Raw genomic sequence first — 10,403 nt, forward strand, 5'->3', positions numbered from 1 at the left:
GCTATTTAGAGTAAGTTCATTCTATACTACTTGCCTAAGGTCAGTCCAGGAATCTCCCCATTTGTGTTTCCAGGATGATACCTTACTACCAAAATTAGCTATCTACTCTGTGCAATTGCTGATACTGTACAGATAAGTTTGTTTAGAGCTGGTTCCAAAGCAAAGAGATTCAAGAAATCATCCTTATTAGTTTTTCAAAGTAATACATGCCCTGAAAGATATATGTGGGAGAAAAAAAGCATTAATAAAACTGGAAAATATAACTCATATTATTATTATTATATTTTGGCGGTACGCGGGCCTCTCACTGTTGTGGCCTCTACCGTTGCGGAGCACAGGCTCCAGACGCGCAGGCTCAGCAGCCATGGCTCACGGGCCCAGCCGCTCCGCGGCATGCGGGATCTTCCCGGACCGGGGCACAAACCCGCATCCCCTGCATCGGCAGGCGGACTTCCAACCACTGCGCCACCAGGGAAGCCCATAACTCATATTATTTATGTGTATCCCCAGACAGTTATCCACGGGAAAAGTTTGAAAAACTTAAAATTTATGATATTTAAAAAAAAAAAACCCTCAGTTTCTTCACTCAGCAAGCCAAAGAGGACATTTTCATTTCCCACCATAGTAAATGCCAATTACTAAGGACTTATTTGCCAATAACTTAGTCATGTGATTTCTAATCCTCCTTACAAACATACAAATAGCAATAATTTGGCCCATTCTTAACAGGAAACTAATGTATTTGCCTAGAGTCACATTACTAGGTTTGGAAGACTGCTTTGTGGGACTCCAAGGCATATACTCTAAAATATAGAGTGAATAGCTTGTGATTACTAAAGTATATGGGGTTTTTTTCCTAATAAGGTCTGCTTCTGGGTCACCTGAAAGATCTGCTAACGAGTGTCTTTTAATGATGATAAGCTTCATGTCTAGTCTATCATTTGGGATGTTTTTCTGCAAAGAAACACGTATTCTCTTTTTATACTTGTTAAGCTATATTTTAGTCTATATCTTTCTTTCAATAGTCACATTAGGAGAGAATGAAGAAATCGAAATCATCTTTCATGAAGAAGTAAAATACAACTATATCCAATAGATTGGAGAGGGGAGTGTGGATTATTCTGTTACCAGCAGAGCCAGTTCTTCTATTCACTCAGGATATTCAGTGCATACTATGAAGCAGATGCTATGCCAGGAAAGAATATTGATGATCTAACATGAGCTGTCTCATCAAGAGACCTCCATAACCCTATGAAAGTAAAGCTTCATATTTTCAGGTAAAATTGGAGAAACAGCATTCATTTCAACATTTAAATAAGTATCTATTATCTTGCAAAGTACAATGGCCTGGGGTAGTAAAGTTTTCATAGTCTTTGGAGCCAGACAGACCCAAGATCCAATCTATCTGTTACTCTTTCTTTTATAAGGTCAACTGAGATAAATTGTTTAACTGCCCTAGGTCTCCATAATCATAAAACTGAGATCATAGAACTCATTAAATGAGATAGTGTGTGATAAAATCTGGCACGTAATCGATGCTATCATTATTATAACTGAGACACAACCTTAGGCAAATTCTAGTTAAACTTTCTAAATTTTTGGCAAAGAACGTGAGAACCAAAGACTTGCTTGGTGGCATTTCAAAGTTACAAAATAAGGCCGAGACATCATGGTCTACTGCCCATAACTCCTGATGTCTATTAGTTCAATGCTGAGTATTTTATACTTTAAAAAAACATCTGATGGAGATAGTATGCCTTTAACGAGGGTTAGGTTCTGGTTTCTCCCTCCCTCCTTCCTTCCCTATCCCCCTCTGCCTCCTTCCCCTAACCTTCCTCTCTCCCTCATAGTGTTATTCAGTAAATTGAAAGTTGTATCAGAATATACCAAAGGAATGTGAGTACTAGAGTGATTTTTTTACTTGACAAACAAATGAATGGCTCACAGAGAAGTAGCTGGAATTAGCTTGCCTCAAAAGTTTGTAACTCCTGCCTTTTTAATCTGCCTTCTCGATTTCATACTAACAAGCATACCATTAACAGAGCGGTAATTCACAGGCACACATTATCACTTAGATCTTTCTTCTGCTTCACAACCTGGGAATGGCAGTCAGCTGATGTTAAAGGACTCTGGATCATTTGAAAATATCTATATAACCTTGATCTCTCCTGTCTCAGGGAGATATTATCACTCTACTGGCCCTGAATGAACACTCAGTTTCTGAGACAGCTTGACTCCTAGGGATGTGGGGAGGTCATTGCACTTGGGGAGTCATTCTTTCAGAACGAAATCATCTTATCCTCAGACTTCTTTCTTACTTTCGTCATTTAGGAAGCAGAAACCCTGACACTTCCACAACAGAGTCTATTAGGTGCTGCCATTTCTGTAGATGTCATTAAATACATCCTTTCCTTTTTGGATTTCCTTCTGACAGTCCTGATCCATATCATTTTTCCCTTGTAATTATTCACATCAACGATTCAAACCAGGCTCATCATGCCATAATACATTTTGTTGCAACATGATATGATGAAAAGTGATGTTCCAAAATTCTGAATCAATACACTGCATCCAGACTTGATTGTTAAAATTGAATTGAATACTAAGGCTACTTTTTCATCTAAAATGCTAATATAAATGGAGGCTCCAATGAACAGTAATGTTGCCAGGTCAGAAAAATTTTTTCTGTATATAATAATCCTTTTTGATAGTTATTTAGGACAAATATCAAGGTAAAATTAAAACCCATATTTCAGATGTGTACAAGTCTCTTTATAATCTACTCATTTTAAAAAGACTATGATAAAGAGACATTAACATATGTTGCTTTATAGTGTTTATGATTATTGGGGGACAATTAAGTTAGCTTTTTCATATACTTCTTAGAAATTTTGGAAAAATACATTCCAATGATTAAAAGAAAAAAAATGGAGAGAAGAAAATAGTTTTAAGAAGCCTTATATTTAGATGAATGGCACACCATGGTTACAAAGCAAAGATAATTCATTTTTACACCCATCCTAATACTCACACATCAAGTGATTTGGCACCCCACAGGCCACCCACCTGTAAAATACATTTCTCCATTATATCTGGAAGCTCTGCCCCATTTTATTTGCTACAGAACTATAGAATTATTTCTTAGGGAAACTCTTCAGTCTGAGTTCAATAATACACATAGTGTGCAAAAAAGTCATGAAAGAGTAATCACATTATATTAAGTCAAAAGATAAAAAATAAGTTCTACCTATTGACATAATAGAATGCTATAATGCAAGTAGCATAGTGAATGGAAAATAGCCTGGATTTTAAAACTCAACTCTGCCACTAAGAGTTTGGTGACCTAGGAAAAATTACCTAACTCCTCTCAATATAATTTTTATTTTTAAAAATGAGAACAAAAAACAATCGCTTTTATCCCAACTATATTATACTATATGCTTTTAGATTGTACCATTAAGGACAGAACATTGTTTCTCAGGACTTGTAGCAGATAAACTGAGGAATTCAGCAACCATTCTTTGACTTTGGCATGCAGGGGTCCCACATCCTCATTCTCTAAATTCAGCCCAGTGTATAAGCAGTGGCTGTAGGGGTCTGGGTAACGTGGCATCAATTTACATCCTTAGCATGTCATCTGGTTTCCTTATTGTCTTTTTTTTTCCATTTTCTTCTCTTATTAGTACCCTCTCTATTCAAAGATTTGTTTTTTAGAAAAGAGAAATACAAAAGTAGTTAAAGGTAGCTTATCTCACTGAGGGGAGACTTCAGTGGTATACATAACAAAGAATACAGATATATATTATAATATATTATATTACATATAATATTATATATTATAATGTATAATATATTTTGTATATTAGATAATATATATTGTAATATATTATATATATTACATATTATATAATATTATATTATATAATTAGTCCAGGAAAGTCACTAAAGAAGTAAACTACAACAATGACAAAATGCAGAGAAAATCGTGGGGTGATGTCTGATTATTATAATTGCCACATTATTTTATTTAAAGTATTCAATTTGCAATAAAAATATGAGACACACAAAATATGGTCCATACATAATATAAAAAGCAGTCGGGCTTCCCTGGTGGCGCAGTGGTTGAGAGTCCGCCTGCCGATGCAGGGGACACGGGTTCGTGCCCCGGTCCGGGAAGGTCCCACATGCCGCGGAGTGGCTGGGCCCGTGAGTCATGGCCGCTGAGCCTGCGCGTCCGGAGCCTGTGCTCCGCAACGGGAGAGGCCACAACAGTGACAGGCCCGCGTACCGCAAAAAAAAAAAAGCAGTCAAAGAAACTGTGCATAAAGAAACCCAAACATTAGATTTACTAGACAAATACTTCAAATCAGCCATTTTAGGTATGTTCAAAGAACATACCTTCAAAGAAGGAAAATATGTCTAAAGAATTACAGAAAAGTATGAAAATGATGTCTTCAAATGAAGAATATCAATAAATATACAGAGATTATTAAAAAAAGAGAACCAAATAGAAATTCTGAATAACAAATAAAGCATTTACTAGAGGCACTCAAAATCAGCTTTGAACTGGCAGAAGAAAGAATAAGGGAATTTGAAGATAGGTCAATTGCAATTGTCCAATCTGAGGAAACAAAAAGTAAAAGAATAAAGAAAATTAACAGGATCTCAGAGACCTATAGGACAACATCAATTGTACCAACATATACAAATTGGGATCCTTAGAAAAAGAGAAAAGGAACGGAAAAAACAATAATTAAGTAAATAATGGCCAAAATCTTCCCAAATTTGATGAAAAGTATTAATCTGCACAACCAAGAAGCTCAACAAACTCCAGTAGGATAATTAGGAACATCACTGTCAAATTGTTGAGAACCAAATCCAAAGAGAATCTTAAAAGCAATGAGAGTAAAAGCTAATCATCATGTACAAGGAAACCTCAATAAGAATAGCAACTGACTTCTCAACAGAAACCATGGAGAATAGAAGGCAGCAGGATGACATCTTCTAAGTACTAAAAGAAAAAACAAAAAACTATGAAAGAGCAATTCTATATCCAGCAAAACTGTCCTTCAAAAATGGAGATATTAAGACATTCCCAGATAGACAACAGACCTGCCCTAGAAGAAATACCAAAGGGAGTCCTTCAAAATCAAAGAACAGTAGAGAAAACCTCAAATCTACACAATAATGGCACAAAGGACTGGGAGGATATGGAAATATAAAGGAACAAACTTTTTGTACACTGTTGAAATCAAGTTGGTATTCATCTGAACTAAATTGTTTTAAGATATTAATTGTAATTTCCAGGTAAACTATTGTGATAATAACTCATAAAAATTAGTAAAAGAAACAAGATTTCTGCTTCTAGGAAGATGGAGTAAGCACGTTTTCCTTATTTCTTTCACTAAATACAACCAAGAACTCTGGACATTATATATAAACAAACATAAGAAGACTCTGAAAAGTGAAGAGAAGAAGGAAGATCAGCTAGGGACCTTGGGGCCCAAGAACAATATGGTAGAGAGTTCTCTGTGTTTTCTTTTTGCCCCCTGTATCCTAGACTTGGAGTTGAACATGTCGACAACCTAGAAATACCAATGGGTGCAGATTATAAACAACGATAACAACAGCCTGCTCTCTCTAGCCACAAGAAAGGGAAGCCTAGCAAGATAGGAAACTTATAGACAATAACTGCTTTACTCCAGCCAAACAGAAAAAAACTACAGAAAAATCTATGGCTACATTCCCATCCATATCAGGAAAAGCTGAGTGTGGCACTTAGACTTCCACTCTTGTGAGCCTGTAAGGAGGTGCCCTACCACCCCTGGTGGGATGGTATCAAAGAAGGCCAAGTAAGACGTAAGGACTTTCATTCCCACTGGATGGCAACGAAGCCCATCACCAGAGAGGCTAGTGGAGATTGAACTTTTACATCTACTCAGCATTAAAAAAGTGCCCTACCCACTCCCCACTGGAGTGGTGTCAGGAGAGCCTAGTGGGGATAATGTCTTTCACCATCACCCAGTGGTTATAAGGCCACCCCCACCATAGTATCAATGGCAATCACATGGAGAGATCTAACAATAATAATGACACTCCCGTTGAGGGTCAGTGGAGGCTGAGCAGAGAATCTGGACTCTTATCTCTACCTGGCAATAATGAAGCAGCCCCTCTCCTTCCACTGTAGGAGTGGTGTCACAGAAAGGCAGCTAACACAGAAGATTTAAATAAGATTCAGAGTCTCATACATATTATGAACATGTCCTCGTTTAAATAAAAAATTGCTCATGATCAAGGACCAAGAAAATCTCAAAATTAATGAAAAATGATAATCAATTGATGGCAGCACCAAGAAAAAGGAGACGTTAGAATGATCTTCCGAGGATTTTAAAGCAGCCATGGTATAAATACTTCAACAGGTAATTGCAAACATGCTTGAAACAAAGTAAAAATTAAAATGCCTCAAGAAAAGATTAGAAAGTCCCGGTAAAGAAAGAAAAGATATAGAGAGCCAAGTGGATATTTTATAAGAGAAAAATATGATAACCATAATTTTAAAGACTTATGTGCTCAGTGGCAAAATGGAAGGCCGAGGAGAAAAATCAGGAACTGCAAAATGAACAATAAAAATTACCCAGCCTGAAAAACAGAGAGAAACTAAACTAAACAAAAAAATAAGAAACAGTTAACAGAGCCTCAGAGACATGTTGAGACTATAACAAAAGATCTAACATTTGTATCATTGGAGCTCTGAAAGTAGAGGAGAAAGAGGTCAGGGCTAAAAAAGTCCTCAAAAAAGTAATGGCTGAAACCACCCCAAATTTGGCGGAAAAAAAAGCATAAACCTACAGATTCAAGAAGCTGAGCAACCCCAAAAGGATAAGCCCAAAGAACTACATGCTAAGACACATCTTAATCAAACTTCTAAAAACTAAAGATAAATTAAAAACTCTGAAAGCAGCCATTGAAAAATGACACCTTACCTATAGGGAAAAAATAATTAAAATTATAACAGGACTCTTACCAGAAATCATGAAGGCCAGGAAAACGTGGCACTACATTTTCTAAGTCCTGAAAGAAAAGAACTATCAACCTAGAATCCTATGCTAGGAGAAATACACTTCAGAAATGACGGGGGAATCAAGACATTCTCAGATGAAGGAAAGCTAATAGAATTTGTCACCAGCTGACTTACCTTAAATAAATGGTCAAAGGATGTCGTTTTCAATAGAAAGAAAACAATAGAAGAAGAAACTCTAGAAGACTGGGAAGGAAGAGAGAACGTGTCAAGGAAAACTATGGGTAAGTAAATAGGCTTTCCTGTTGAGTTTTCTAAATTATGTTTGGCATTTGAGGAAACATTATAGTACTATTGTACTTCTAAATATATGTAGAGAAAATATTTAAGATATTATATATATTACAAACATGGGAGGATAAAGAGACATAAAGGGGAGGTAAGGTTTCTACAAATCACTTGAACTAATATATACCTAAAGATACCACTAAAAAGCTATATAAGCTCAAAAACATTATAGACAAATGAAAATGGAATTATCTTTTAGAGATATTCAAGCAGTATACAGGAAGGCAGGAAAAAGAAAACAGGGAGATGAAGAAATGGGAAAAACAAATGATAAACACAAACTACAACGGCAGACAAGTTTAACATATTAATACTTATAGTATTTGAAAGAAACACAGGAAATTTACTTTTATGTGAAAATTAAGCAACACACTCTTAAATAACTAATTATATAAACTAGATGAAATTGAAGAACATAAACTTCCAAAAGGGACTCATGAAGAAATAGAAAATCTGAGTAGATTGATAATAAGAGATTGAATCAGTAATTTAAAACTTCCCACAAAGAGAAGCCCAGGCCCTGATGGCTTCATGGTGAATTCTACCAAACATTTAAAGGAAACAACACCAATTCTTCACAAACTCTTCCAAAATAGAAGAGCACGAAACACATTTCAACTCATTCTGAGTCCAGTATTACTCTGATACCAGAGTGGACCAAAGCATTACAGAAAACTACAGACCAAATCTAACACCTATTTAAGATAAAAAACACTCAACGCTATGGAATAGAATGGAACTTTCATAACTTGATATAAATTATCTACAAAAAAGCCACAACTAGCATCACACTTAGTGGTGAGAGGCTGAATGCTTTCCCCATAAGATCAGGAACAAGACAAGGATTTCTACTCTTATCACTTCTATTTAACATTATACTGGGGCTTCTAACCAGGTCAATGAGTCAAGGAAATTAAAGAATACAGATTTGAAATAAAGAAAGCAAACTCTATTTAAAGATTCCGTAATCTTGAATGTAGAAAATCATAAGTAATACAAAAAATCTATTAGAGTTAATGAGTTCAAGTTTATAGGACACAAGTTCAATATACAAAAATTCAGTTATATTTGTAAACACTAGCATGAATAATCTGAAAATGGAGTTAAGAACACAGTTTTATTCACAATAGTGCCAAAAAGAGTAAAACACTTTTAATAATCTAACAAAATAAGTGTAAAACTTTCACACTTAAATTACAAAACAACCCATCGAAACCCCTGCTGTCAGTTTTGCAGACATTGACAAGCTGACCTTAAAATTTATATGGAAATTCAAGGGACCTAGAACAGCCAAGATACTCTTGGAAAGAAGAATAAAGTTGGAGAATTTATACTTAGATTTCAAAAATCTTCTACATTACTACAGTAATCAAGACAATATCATACTGACATAGGATAAACATACAGATCAATGGAACAGAACTGGAAATCAAGAAAAAAGCTCACATTTATTGTCAATTATTTTTTGGCAAGGATGCCAAGACAATATACAGGTGAAAGAATAGTCTTTTCAACAAATGTTGCTGAGGCAACTGGATTTTCACATGCAAAAAAAAAAAATCAAGTTGAGCCCCTACTTCACACCAGGTAGGGGAATTAACTCAAAATGTATCACAGAACTAAGTGTAAGAGCTAAAAGTGTAAATCTCTCATAAGAAATCATAAGTATAAATCTTTATGACTTTTGATTAAGTAATGGTTTCTTAAACACGACACCAAAAGCACAAGCAACCATATTAAAAAAAATAGATAAATTGGATTTCATCATAATTAAAAATTTTCATGCTTCAAAGTATACCATAAAGAAAGTGAAAAGACAATCCAGACAATGGAAGAACGTATTTGCAAAACACCTGAAAATGGTCTTATATCTAGAATACATAAAGAACACTTATAGCCCAACAATAAAAAAAACAGTTAAAAATGGGCAAATAATTTGAATAGACATTTCTCCAAAGAATATACACAAATGCCTGATAAACACATAAAAAGATGCTCATTAGCTATTAAGGAACTGTAAATCACAACCAAAGTGAGACTTCACTTCACACCCACTAGGATGACTATAATAAAAATGACAGACAATAGCAAGTGTTGACAAATATGTAGAGAAATCAGAACCCTCAGACATTAATCACAGGGATTTAAGATTGTGCAGCCATCGTGAGAAAAAATTTGACTCAAAATATTAAAAACAGAATTACCACATAACCTAGTATTTCCACTCCTAGGTATATACCCAGGAGAGTAGAAAACACATGTCCACACAAAAGCATGTACACAAATGTTCATAGCAGCATTATTCATAATAATCAGAAAGTGGAAACAACCTAAATTGCCCTTCAGCTGATGCCTAGACATATGAAATATGGTATATCCATACAACAAAATATGATCCAGCCATAAAAAGCAATAAGGTATGTGGATGAATCTTGAAAAAAGTATGCCAAGTGAAAGAGCTCAGACACAAATGGCTAATTCATACGAATAGAAAGTAGTTTATTGGGGGAAGTGACTGCTAATGTGTATCTTTTAGGGTTTCTTTTTGAGATAATGAAAATGTTCCAAAATTACATAGTAGTGATGATTGCACAACTTGGTGAGTATACTTTAAAACTTCGAACTGTTTTAAAAGGATGAATTTCATACTGCGTAAATGATATCTCAATAAAGCTGCTATTTTTAAAAATGCATAGGCACAAATAACATCCCTCCAGTCATGGAGGTTTATAAAACCACTTTACATAGACTTTCTCAGTATAGATCACTCAGGAAATACAGTGGATTAGAAACATGAACACAAATAGAGAGAGCTTTTAATAAAATAAAACAACCATTTCTTTTAAGATGAGATATTAATAAACTACAAGTTCCCTCTGTGCTTCCTACTTGTACAATAGTCTTAAATTTATTATTTGGCCAGCAATGCCAATAGAAGTTGACAGCAGCAATATTCTCAATAAACCTGTTAGCTGATTCTGCTGAATTTTAGTTAGATATACTCCTGCATATAGCTAGTTTCATTTTCCTACTTTGT

Source organism: Aethalodelphis obliquidens, unplaced genomic scaffold (genome assembly GCF_003676395.1).
Source record: "Aethalodelphis obliquidens isolate GAN/ISIS:26980383/991018 unplaced genomic scaffold, ASM367639v1 scaffold8, whole genome shotgun sequence".
Classification (NCBI taxonomy): Eukaryota; Metazoa; Chordata; class Mammalia; order Artiodactyla; family Delphinidae; genus Aethalodelphis; species Aethalodelphis obliquidens.